Source organism: Chaetura pelagica, unplaced genomic scaffold (assembly GCF_000747805.2).
Source record: "Chaetura pelagica isolate M959 unplaced genomic scaffold, ChaPel_1.0 scaffold15, whole genome shotgun sequence".
NCBI lineage: Eukaryota > Metazoa > Chordata > Aves > Apodiformes > Apodidae > Chaetura > Chaetura pelagica.
This window is the reverse complement of record NW_009953507.1, coordinates 1538011-1549116: the sequence shown is the minus strand read 5'-3', so window position 1 is coordinate 1549116 and position 11106 is coordinate 1538011.

Below are 11106 nucleotides of genomic sequence, written 5' to 3'. Positions count from 1 at the left end.
ATCCCCCTGCCCCCGCTCCTCTCCCTCTTGCCTTCCCAGGTAAATTTCCAGCCGCTGCTCTGTGCATGTGCCAACTAGCAGCACTGCCTTGGAAGAAGCCCCCTCCGCAGCCCCGTTCCAGAACTCTCCAGAGCTCAGCTAACTACTCAGCTACAGACCCCAGCACCTTCCAGAACAACAAACTGCACAAGTGCAGAAGCTGAACAGTATGTGAGCGGTCTCTGGGGGACAGCACGTTATAAAAGGGGTGAAAGAGCCACACGCTCATCAACCCACCACCCACTTGCCGACCTGCCACCCGCAGACCAGGACCTGAGGCCTGCAGAGCGGGACAACACGCTGAAACGGAGGGTGGTGATACATCTGTTGTGTCTCATTTATCTTCCTTCCTCACTTCCCCCTTATCCCCCTCTCCTTTCCTCCTACTCGTTAAAGGGTTACGAAATCCTAGCCGTTTTCCCCAGTTCCAGCCATTCACTGGTTATTGTGAGTCACGGTCCTCGGGACTGCCCGCATTAGCATCCGAGTACCGAGCCCTTAACGCGGCCTCTGTTGCGGTTCCTCCGGGCCATTGGCAGCGGCTTCTTTTTCCCCCGCGCACTGCGAGGTGGCACCCGCCCGCTTCTAGGGCATGGGAACGATTAACCTCCCTCGAAACCCACCAAGTGGGACGAGTCAGATGGGTGTGGGGGGTTGACCCTGGTTGGATGCCAGGTGCCCATCAAAGCCGCTCTATCACTGCCCTCTTCAGCTGGACAGGGAAGAGTAAACAACAGAAGACTCATGGGTCGAGGAAACGACGGGGAGATCCCTCGGCAATTACCATCACGACAAAACAGACTCCTAAAAATCACCTTTGACCCACCCACTCCTTCCCGGGCTCAGCTTCACTGCCGATTTCTCTCCCTCCTCCCCCCACAGCGGAAGCCGCTCTATCACTGCCCTCTTCAGCTGGACAGGGAAGAGTAAACAACAGAAGACTCATGGGTCGAGGAAACGACGGGGAGATCCCTCGGCAATTACCATCACGACAAAACAGACTCCTAAAAATCACCTTTGACCCACCCACTCCTTCCCGGGCTCAGCTTCACTGCCGATTTCTCTCCCTCCTCCCCCCACAGCGGACAGGGAACGGGGGTTGTGGTCAAGTTCATTGCCTTGCTCTGCTCCAGCGTGGGGTCCCTCCCACGGCAGATAGTCCTTCACGAACCTCTACACTGTGAGCTCTTCCCGTGGACTGCAGTTCTTCATGAACTTCTCCAGCACGGGTCCCCATGGGGTCCCGAGTCCTGCCAGCAAACCTGTTCCAGTATGGGCTCCTCTCTCCACGGGGTCACAGCTCCTGCCAGGAAGCTGCTCCAGCATGGGCTCTGCACATGGATTAAGCCATGGCAAATAGTAATAATTTGAGTGAAAGGCTATTGATTTTACATATTATATATTTAAATATTGTAGTGATTATAAATATTTAAGATATATATTTTCACACAGTGTTCCATAATTCAAAGAGCATTAATTTATCAAAGCAAATTGAAGGTGAATCTGTTCCACTTTGCAGAACGCAGGCACATTTACTGAACAATAAAATGGTTTAATTACATTATCTGTGTATATTTGTTCCATTTTAACTGCTAGTTGCAGAATATTGTCTGGAAATCAGCATCTTTCCAGACCTGTATTTGTCTGTAATATATATTATTTTTATAAGGTTAATGCAAAAAATCCAATCAAATAGCTACTTTAGCATTTCTTATTTGGTAGGTGTTTGCGTTCAGTTGTAAATGCTTTAGCGTTAGTCTTAAAAATTAAGACTGCTTATTTCAGCAAGCCTGCTCGGGTGTACCAGAGCAGGGTGTAACTAAACTCTTTCTTGTGCATCTTCTTAATCTCACGTTGTGCAATGGTAAAAGTCCCATGCTGAAGATTTGCTCAGTTTGTTTACCTCCTTCACAGTTAACGTTTTCATTTCCTCTCTCAAAGCAGAGAAGAAGAAAGAAAATAATCCAAAAGGAAATCTGAAAATGTCTGTGAGAAACAGACCCATAGGAAATCTCTAAGATGAAGGCAGACAGAGAAAGTGGAAGGCAGGGCCAACTGCTCTTTATCTCTGTCTCCAGGCAGTTATTTTTCAGTTCCACCTTTGAGAAAGATTGTCAGAAATAATGTGTGAGTGGAGGAAGGGGAAGTGTGGTCATATATAACCCATGTCCAAACCAATCTTCATCCTTTGGCCTGGGGAAAATGTGAAAGCAGCAGGCATTGGAACAGCCGGGCAGCAGCTGTGTTTATCCAAGAGCAGGCCCCTCTATGTATTATAATAATTCTTATTGTTATCTAACAAAGGAGGTCTAATGTGCATTAGGATAAAATGTTAGGGTATCTTCAGCATTGTAGCATATCCACAGTTTAGTTCACTTGTATCAAGCAAACTGCTTGAGAACAAGTTTTCTGTGCTTGCATTTTCACAACTCCTTTAAAACTAGCAAACAAACAAGGAAAAAACCTTAGTTTGTTGTCAAAAGTTTTGGTCCATGGCTGTAATTTTTCAGTAATATATTAATTTTATATGAAGTTTGGCCAAAATTCAGCCTGTGAAGGTATTTCTATTTTACATTTGAGGAAGAACTATTTAACTAAAGTCGTGCTTGCTTAGTGAAAATTAATTATGTTTGTTACAGATATATAAGGAATTTATAATTTTACTGTGTTTTCACAATACATTGGTCTTAATGAGAAGCATTTCTCACAAGAAAAATTATGCCTACCATAGTTCTCCTACATCTTTGTAGTATATTTGTACTAAATGAGGAGCTCATCCATCAGAATGAAGTATGCAAATCCCTTAAAGACCATTGTGCTAATTTAGTGCTATCATTTGATTAATACTCAGTGCCTCCACTTTTCCAAAATAAGGGATTTTTTTTTTCTCTTTTTGCTACTTTAAATTACCTTTTGGGAATCATACTTAACAACTTGAATATGAATTTAACAACTTGAATATGAATATGAACTTATATATAAAGTTAAAACATCCATATTTCAATCAGCACATAAAGCAAAGGGAAGACCATTTGTTAATGAAGAAGCAGAGAATGGTAAACCTCTAAAACTTCAGACACAGTACAGATTAATTTAAACTCTCTAACTACATGCACTAATTATTTGATTTGGTAGTGACCAAATCAAATCCCAGGATGCATAGTAGAACTTATTTCAATCCTGTCATGGCATACCTGTATAGACTGTATACTGGGAACAGCTAGTATCAACAGTTAATATAGCAGTAAAAGGATTAGGATCAATTACTACCTGTTTTATAAACATTTTTTTATATTGTCCCTCACATCTGCAGCACAGGAATGGAGATTAGATAAAGACTGGGTAGATAAGAGGCCAAGATAAATAATTGTACTTATTAGAAACTTTCTAATAAAATGATTAAGCTGGTTTTTATAACAATTTTAATTTTTCATTAAAGCTTATTAATTTCAACAAAGTTTTTTTTTTAAAGGCTTCCTCATCACAGGATAGATGGTTGGGGTAAGAGGAGCCCAAGTTTAGTCTCCACAGGATGCAAATTGGACACAGGGAATTTACAGGCAAGTACCTGTGCCAAGTTCAAAGTAGGGCCTTAAATTTGAGTCTCCTATATCCCATAGAATTGCTGTCACCTCAACATTATTGTTTATTCTGACAAGAGCTTGAGGATTTCTGCTTTAAAAATAAATTAAAACATTTATCATAATAAGACCCTTGATGCTGAGGCCAGATTAAACCAAACTGAAAACCTCAAACTTTTGGTAGTGGATCTGGCTAGTATGGAGTTAATTTTCTTCTTGGCAGTCCAAATCATTCTGTGTCTTGGAGTTGTGACTAAAACAGCTTTGTTAATGCATCAGTGTTTTGCCTGTTGCTCCAAAGTGCCTGCACAGCATCAGGACATTATCTGATTTTCCCTCTGTTCCTTCAAGTGAGTAGGCTGGGGCTGGGCAAGAGGCTGGGAGGGGACACAGCCAAGGCTATTGACCTTAACTGGATGAAGGCGTATTCTGTACTCACTTATTAAACTGCCTTTTTATCTTGACCTGCAAGTTTTCCATTTTTGCTCTTCCTGTGCCCTCCTCCACCCTGTTGGGAGCAGGGAGTGACTGAGCAGCTGTGTGAATACTTCACTACTGGCTGGGGTCAGCCCAACACACTTCTTTCTCTAACAAAATTCACTGGGAGGCTGAGTTAGTGATAAAATTCCAAATTTATCAACTAAAGAAAGAAGTCATAATTTGGCAGTTGAGGCAGAAGTGTGTTCTGTTCAATTCCTGGCTCTGTCCCAGGATTTCTCTGTAGCCTTGGACAACTCACTGAATTTCTTCTTTGCTTCCTTGCCTGTTATCCCTTAGTAGGGAAAACAACACTTCCTATTACATTATTCTGCTGTATCTAAATTACAGCCAAGACCCCAGAAGGGTGCTGGGCACAGTGGATTACCAGATCAAACACAAGCAAGACATCAGAACCCCAGGCAGCAGGGTAAGAAACACCATCTAAAGCAGAACACAGACAGTGAAAGGGCATTTCCCTTTAATGATAATTAAAAGTACCTTCATAAACACCTTCACAAGTACTTTCATAATACCACACATGTAGATACCTGTCTATGCACACATCAAATATACCTGTTAATCTATTGATTAGTTCAGCATACCTGATTCAAGTATGGGGCCATCCCAGCTGTGACATTGGGATGTATAAATTGTGTACTTAGGCACTCAGGGTATCTGTTGTTTGTCTTGAGACACCTAAGGGTTAAAGAAGGATTGGTTGATGGACTAAATAGATGTCTCAGTTACTGACCAAACCATTTCACTCCCCTGCAATGTGTACCTGAGAACTGGGGAGTTTAGTGTGGGACATGCTGAGATTGGAGACAAAGGAGTTCTACAGCTGGCACTGGGAGCAGAGCATCCAGAGATAACCAGGCCTTGAGATTTCATGAAAACCACCAACTTAGCAGGAAAAGATAAAGAGTGCCAGTCTCAAGCTGCCTCCTAGGACTGAACCTCCACTGCAATAAACTAATCCTGTGGTGCCAGTTGTCTCAACCTCCTGTTTTGCAATGGTTTATCTTACTCATTAGCCAAACAAAGACTATCTGCAGGACATAGACTTGGCACCATACCCCCCCGTCCTATCTTGGAGGAGCACAGAGAAGACAGAAGGATTTTCTCCCCCGTACAGGGAGAAAAGGGATAGGGGTGGTGGTCAAGAACTGTATAAAAATCTGGGACAATAGGGTGTAGGGAAGTGCTTTCCCACTGATGCTGCTGCTGGACTGTGGTGGCAACTTTTCTATTGCTTGTTGTTCTCCATCTTTCTGCTTTCTCCTTTGTTTTCTATCTCTTTTTCCTCCCTGTCCTGTCTGCTCTATGGACTTTGTTGTGTTACTTCCATTAAGTTTGGTGTGCACATGACATCTGGCCTCATTTGTGTCTTAATTTCACCATTTGGGATTACCTTTACACCTTTTCCACAGGTCCTGCCAGATAACAAAGGGAGCAGCTGCTGTCCAGCTTATCCCAGGAGAGGGAAGGCAGAGTCCAACCACACCCAGCTTCCCACTTCGGTGAGGAGTGTTGAAAAGCAAAGGGGTTCTGCCTGATCTCTCTTAAGACCGCACACCAGCCCCAGTGCCTATTTGTGCACCTGATAATTGTGTTATCTTTGTTTTGTCCTGGTGGGATCGTAAGAAATTGCCACGTATCTGAATATTGGATCACGACACCAGCTAATATTTTTGGTTGCTGACTTACACACACAATCCAAAGAGGATTTCACCTGTGCAGTGAAATTTCATCTATGGGCAGTACAGGCTGTTCCACAGTTCTCTATGTGGCCAACATGTAAGGATATGTTCCCAATTATGAGGCTTTTTTCCTAAGTTTTTTTCTTACCATCCTTTGAGACAGCTTCCCCCAATCTTTTAAACTAAACAGTTTTCCACCACCAAGAGGTCTCTATTTTTACAAAATCTAACTTTCTTAAAAATATAGTGGTACTTTGATTACATGCTCTTAAGTGGACTAACATCTACTGCAAAGATTTCACATGTTCTCTTGCTGCAAATGACAGCTAAGCAGGCTCATCTTCAGTTTTGTTACTGTTCTTTTGACTTTCCGAGGCTGTTCTTTACATGGTAATTGTACACATATGGCTAACATTAAAGAGACAGTTGAATACAAGAGCTAATAATAACTTCAGATGGTCTCCAAAACTAATTTTCAGAAAGACAGGTAATAAAACAGAGTTGTGCAGTTCATTAACTACACCCAACCCTAGGACTGATTGAATACATCACTGTCAACTCTAGTAACCTTGGACATAGAGATAGTGTCACACTTAAGAAGAATGAAAATACTGAATGTTAAATATGAAACATGGCCAGAGTTTTCAAAGCCAAAACTTTTTATTGCTGAGGTGTTAAAATGCAAATGGTTTATTTTTATGCAAGTAGCTTATATGAAGCATGGGAGATTTGATAGACACTTTGAGAAATTGCAATAATAAGACAGCAGCAAGAACAGGATCTCTGGCATACAAGGCTCCAGAGGAGGTGTCATGAGACTACCCACTGCTGCTGTTGTCTTTGACCTTATTTTTTTTATTCTGATTCTAAACTGAAAACTCTGCCATTATCTTGTATACAGCCTTCCTTTTTCCTGCCTACAATTAGAACTTTTTAAATAACAACTTTATTTCTGCTGCTTGTCAAATTCAGGTTTGTTTGTTTGGGGTTTTTTTTTTCGTATTTTCTGGTTGACAGACATAGTCTCTGAAAAATCAAGTAATTCAGTAACATTTCTAACTGTGTTGTTGTTTTAACCCAGCTGGCTGCTAAATACCACACTGTTCCCTCTCCTCTGCTCCCTCTGGGGAGTGAAGGAGGGAATCGGAATAGTAAAGGTAAATAGACTCAGGGGTTGAGATAAAAACAATTTAATAATTGAATATTAATAACAACAATAATAAGAAATAAAAAAACAAGTGACGTGCAGTGTAACTGCTCGCCACCTGCAGACCAATGCCCAGCCCATTCCTGGCTAGTGATCCTGGAGGAGAGAAAATCCCCAAACTGCAATCTCAAGAGAGGGTTGACTTCCCAGCCAACTCTTATCTATATACTGATCATGTCATCACATTATATCGAATATTACATTGGCCAGTTTGGACCTGTTGCTCTGGCAATGCTCACTTCTTGTATATGTGCATTCTATCAAAGCACAGGAGGTTGAAAAGTCCTTGATTTCTTAGAAACAATTAAAGACATCAGTATATTATCAACATTCTTCTCACAGAAACTCCACATACTACATCCAAAACATAGAACTATTCTAGCTACTAAAAATAAAATCAGCTCTTTCCCAGCCAAAAGCAGGATAAACTGCTAACAATTATCTCTTACTGCTTATTTTGATAAGAAGTGTTTTTCACTCCATTCCAGAAGATCTTCTGAAAAACAGAGAAAAAAATACATTATAGGTTTACACATTTGTTTACCTAAAATATAATTATCCTTTTGTAATCTAGAGCTTTTATAGCTCATCATGGTATGCAACATCACCAAAACCACCCTTGGAAAAATGCAAAATAGTATGAAATAAAAAATAAACAGAATGCGAGAGTAAATAAACTAAAGGGAGAACAAAAAACCCAGCATGCTTGCTTTTCTCTTCTTAGGTACCATTAATCCTAATGATTATTCCAGCTTTATTTTAACATATGAATTATGGAGAGAGGGGTGAAATAATTCATAATAGAATTAGATGTATGAAAAAGCCAAAAAATAGCCATATTTACCTGTTTAACAGTTTAACAATTAGGAAGTAGCAACACAGCATTGAAATTACTTTCTAGGCCATCAAGGACAATCACTTCTTATTGCAAACAACTGAGTTACAAAAATGACAAAAATAGTAAGCTACTTTTTGTTGGTTTGCCCAGTTAAATTTTACTGCCCACTTGTCTCTATGGCTTCAATGGCCGTAAGTCAAATCCCTTGTAGAAAGCTTTCTCTCTTTCTTTGCCCATGAGTTAATGTACTGCAGGAATCACAGAGAGGAAACTGCTGCATGGAGCACCTTGATAGGGATTGTCCAAACCCCAGGATGTTTACTGTGTTCTGTGTAACAGCTTGTGATTTTTTTCTGTTTTCATGCTTCCTAATATTTATTGGTTGGCTGTTGTAATATTCATTTTCAGTGAAAGAGAAGCAGCTGTGGAAGAATGGTTTGATAGTAGCCTTAAGAAGAGATTTTTTGTAAAAGAAAAACTTGTGGTAAGTAAAGCTGCCCCCTTTTTGTTTTCTTTTAAAATTATCTTTATTTTACAACATAAAATTAAATTATCTGTCAATTATTTTCATTATAAAATGGTTCAGGTAAATGTGCTAAAGAGAAAATTTTACAAAGCTGCATTTTGGGAACACCATAATAAACTTTAATCATTTTTATATGAGTCCTAAGAAAAGAACAGAAGGCATGTTCTGTTTCCTCACAACTTCCTACCCTCCCCAAGGCGCCTCCTAATTTAAACTAATTTGAAGTGTTACAAAACCTTTGTAAACTGCACACTGAAAAATGAGACAATCTTCAGAAGGAAGGTTAACAGTATCCTGGGCTGCATTAGACCAAGTATTGCCAGCAGGCTGAGGGAGGTGACCCTTCCCCTCAACTTGGTGCTGGAGTGCTGTGTCTGGTTCTGGGCTTCCCACTATAAGAGAGGTGTGGGCAGACCAGAGAATCCAATGAAGGTCCATAACCATGATCAAGGCACAGGAGTATCTTGTCTATGAAGAAAGGCTGACACAGCTGGGACTCTTCAGCCTGGAGAAGGCTCAGAGGCATCTCATCAATGTACATAAATACCTGATGGCAGAGCCAGGTTCCTTTCACAGGACCAGAGGCAATGGGCTCAAACTGAAACACATGATTCTCCATCTGAACACCTAGAAATACTTTTTTTACTGTGAAGTTGGCTGAAGGCTGACACAGGTTGTCCAGAGAGGTTGTGGAGAGTCCATCCTTGGAGATACCTCAAAAGCCTTTGTGGTCCTGGGCAACTGACTGGCTCTAGGTGGCCCTGCTGGAAGCAAGGAGTTGAAACAGGTGTCCTTAAGAGGGCCCTTCCAGCTTCAATTGTTCTGTAACATCACAAACACCTTCCATGTTTTCAGCAAGCCAACACAATCCCCCACTTAAATAAAAACTTCAGAATCACCAATCCCAGCTCCAAGAAACTGGACTAATCCCATGCACAGTAATATGTAAAATCCAGGAAATCTTTCCCTGTCAGACCTACCCTGTTCAAAGGCCAAAAGTGAAACATTTTCAGTTTAGCTACTTAGTATTAGGTGCCACAAATTTACCCTTTGCTTACTTTACACTGCTCACTTCCCACAGCCAGTGAAGTAAATTGAATAGCAATCACAGGATTTGTAAACCTAATGGTGAGCAGAAGAAAGTAAAAAAACCGTTGCCACTGTTACAATATGTAAGGTGGTAAACAAAGTGAAGAGGTAAAGGCTCAATAGTGCTGTCAATAAAACAAAACTATGAAACACAATGTTATGCTTAGAAGATTTTGAGAAGCCTGTTCTGATCCACAGAATCGCAGAATCACAGAATGGCAGGGATTGGAAAGGACCTGCAGATCAAGTGCAACCTCCCCTGCCAGAGCAGGACCACCACAGAGTCTAGAGCAGGTCACACAGAAATGCATCCAGACAGGTCTTGTTTGCCTAAAAAAACCATGAACTTCAAAAGCATTTGTGAGGTCAAAAGTAATTCTATTTGTTACTGCCCCTTTCATCCAACATTACAACTACTACCCTATCCTGCGCAAGTACTAAATATTTTAAAATTAACTAAAAAATAAGTTCTATATAACTTCTTACTGCTTAAAAGTCCACATAACTTGTATCTTTCTAAGTAGGGAAGTAGAAAACACTGCTGCCCTCTCCCTGCCCATCTCTCAGTTATTACCTTTTCATCTACAATCCGGCCGCCATTGGTTCTCTCCTCATATCCTTGCAGTGGCTTAATCTTTAGCAAGACTGGTGGACAAGTCTCCAAATTTCTTTTTTTTTTAAGATGAAGACACTACTTTAGCACATCTCCAGTCTCTTAGAAGGCCCCAAAGTCCTTAAGGAGTTTGTGAAAAAAATTGTCAGCGTTCTTCCTATAGGTTTCCATTGACTTATTGACAAAAATTGTTTACATTCTCCATGTAGTTCTCCATCTACTTAAGCATGGGCATCAAGCTCCTACAGACCAGTTCATGAAAAAATGAACTGTCATAATATCAAAACCACTCTTTGTGAAGAATGAAGCTAATAAATCAATTAAAACAACTCCAGTTCTTCGGCTGTGCATCATCTATTAGCAACTTTGTTTTCCTATTAAAATGACAGGCATAGGTTTTCCTTTGTCTTCTATTTGACATATATTCAGACAAGCTTTTTCTGCTTTGTTTTATCCTATAAGAATATGAAAACTCACAGATCCAAGTATGGAGGCATGAAGGACATGATAATCGAACATAGATGAGAAAGATGTGTGAGCTCTCCTAACCCAGCTTCTTAGGCTAAAACAAACCTTTGTTACATGGGGCTGTTGCCGGGGCTGTTGAACAGAGAATGCAATTAGATCTCCCTAGGGTTCACAAAGTGAAGATCTTTGCATTGGAGAATGGCTCTTGACAATTTAGACAAGACCAAAAATGTGCTAAAATGCAGATTAATGGGGTACATGGGAAAAGTAGTAACAACATTTGATTCATTGTATAAAGAGGAGCAATCAAGGACTGGACATGGAAACTATTAACATTACTCCAGAGCTCTTTGTGCACCCAAACATTAGCCCAGAAAGCTGAAATTTCCTTGGTTTGCTGGCAGTGCTGACTTGTTGGAGTGAAGACATCAAAATAAGACAAAAAAGAAACCAGCTGAGCTTGGAGGAACTGTGAAAACAACAACAAAGACAGCAAAGCAGCAGTTTGACCAGAGGGCTATTTTCTAAGATATGTGGGATCACTTGGATTAATTTTACAACTAAA